Raw genomic sequence first — 2,417 nt, 5'->3', positions numbered from 1 at the left:
AAAAAACGAAAAAACAAAACAAAACAAAAAAAAGCCACCAAAAAAAAACCAAAAAACAAAAAACCACACACACAAAAAAACACACACAAAAAAAAAACCACGAAAAAACCAAAAATAAATAAACCAAAAAAACTCCCCCCAAAAAAAACCCAAAAAAATCCAAAAAAAAACCACAAAAAAACCAAACAAAAAACAAACAAAAAAAAAAAACCCAAGAAAAAAAATTAAAAAACCCCAAACAAACAAAAAAAATACACAAAAAAAAATTGGGAAATTTGGAATTTATTTTATTTTATTTCATTTTAATTTTTTTTGCTGTAAAAATAAAATAAATTTGTTTCCGTTTCCGTTTCCGTTTCTGTTTTTGTTTCCGTTTCTGTTTCCGTTTCCGTTTCCGTTTCTGTTTCCGTTTCCGTTTCCGTTTCCGTTTCTGTTTTTGTTTCCGTTTTTGTTTCTGTTTTTGTTTCCGTTTTTGTTTCCGTTTCCGTTTCCGTTTCCGTTTCTGTTTCCGTTTCCGTTTCCGTTTCTGTTTTTGTTTCCGTTTTTGTTTCTGTTTTGTTTCCGTTTTTGTTTCTGTTTTTGTTTCCGTTTCTGTTTCCGTTTCTGTTTTTGTTTCTGTTTTTGTTTCCGTTTCTGTTTTTGTTTCTGTTTCTGTTTTTGTTTCCGTTTCCGTTTCCGTTTCCGCTTCCGCTTCCGTTTCCGTTTCTGTTTCCGTTTCCGTTTCTGTTTTTGTTTCCGTTTCTGTTTCCGTTTCCGTTTCTGTTTCCGTTTCCGTTTCCGTTTCTGTTTTTGTTTCCGTTTTTGTTTCTGTTTTTTTTTCCGTTTCCGTTTTTGTTTCTGTTTTTGTTTCCGTTTCTGTTTCCGTTTCTGTTTCCGTTTCTGTTTCCGTTTCCATTTCCGTTTCCGTTTCCGTTTCTGTTTTTGTTTCCGTTTCTGTTTCCGTTTCCGTTTCCGTTTCCGTTTCCGTTTCCGTTTCTGTTTTTGTTTCCGTTTTTGTTTCTGTTTTTGTTTCCGTTTTTGTTTCTGTTTTTGTTTCCGTTTCCGTTTCCGTTTCCGTTTCTGTTTTTGTTTCTGTTTTTGTTTCCGTTTCTGTTTTTGTTTCCGTTTCCGTTTCCGTTTCCGTTTCTGTTTCCGTTTCCGTTTCCGTTTCTGTTTCCGTTCTGTTTTTGTTTCTGTTTCCGTTTTTGTTTCCGCTTCTGTTTCCGTTTCCGTTTCCGTTTCTGTTTTTGTTTCCATTTCCGTTTCCGTTTCCGTTTCCGTTTCCGTTTTTGTTTCCGTTTCCGTTTCCATTTCCGTTTCCGTTTTTGTTGTTTGTGTGTGGACAGGAGAAGGCGGCGGAGAGCTCGAGTACCCCCGAGAACCTGAGCTACGGCAGTGAGTGGGGACGGGGAGGGGGGGAAAGGAACAAAAAAAAGGAACAAACTGCACCCCGAAAATGGATCCCCAAAAAATGGATCCTGAAAATGGATCCCCAAAAAAAATGGATCCTGAAAATGGATCCCCAAAAAATGGATCCTGAAAATGGATAAAAAAAAAAATTCCCCAAAATGGATCCCCAAAATGGATCCCAAAGGAGGATCCCAAATTTATACCAAATGGATCTCAAATGGATCCCGAGGTGGATCCCAAAATGGATCCCGAGAAATGGATCCTGGATGGATCCCAAAATGCTCCCAAAAAGGATCCCGGAGTGGATTCCGAAGCGTATCCCGGAATGGATCCCGGAATGGATCCCGGAATGGATCCCGGAATGGATCCGAAATGGATCCAGAAATGGATCCCGAACAGATCCTGAACAGATACCGAAATGGATCTCGGAATGGATCCTGGAATGGACCCCAAATGGATCCCAAATGGATCCCAAAATTCACCCAAAATTCACCCAAAATATTCCCCAAAATCCTCCCAAATTTCCCCCAAAAACTCGCCCCAAAAAAGCCCCAAAAAATTTTGGGATATTTTCAGGATTTTTTTTGGATTTTTTGGGGATATTTTTGTGATTTTTTTTGGGACATTTTTGGGGTTATTTTCGGGGCTATTTTGGGCAGTGTTTGGGATATTTTTGGGATATTTGGGAATATTTTCAGGCAGTTTTTGGGATATTTTGGGGATATTTTGGGATATTTTTGTTATATTTTCGGGGCTACTTTTTGGGATATTTTTGGGGTATTTTCGGGGCTGTTTTCGGGCAGTTTTCGGGCAGTTTTCGGGATATTTTTGGGATACGTTTGGGATATTTTGCGGCAGTTTTTTTGGGATACTTTCAGGCAGTTTTCAGGCGGTTTTTGGGATATTTTTTGGGATATTTCCGGGGCTATTTCGGGAGGTTTTTGGGGTGTCTGACCTCCCTCCCTCCCTCCCCGTCCCCCATGTTTCCCCTCCCCCCCCCAGACCTTTACTATTTCCTGCTGGCCCCC

This window comes from Cinclus cinclus (genome assembly GCF_963662255.1).
Source record: "Cinclus cinclus chromosome 1 unlocalized genomic scaffold, bCinCin1.1 SUPER_1_unloc_3, whole genome shotgun sequence".
Lineage (NCBI taxonomy): Eukaryota > Metazoa > Chordata > Aves > Passeriformes > Cinclidae > Cinclus > Cinclus cinclus.
This window is presented reverse-complemented; position numbering follows the sequence as displayed.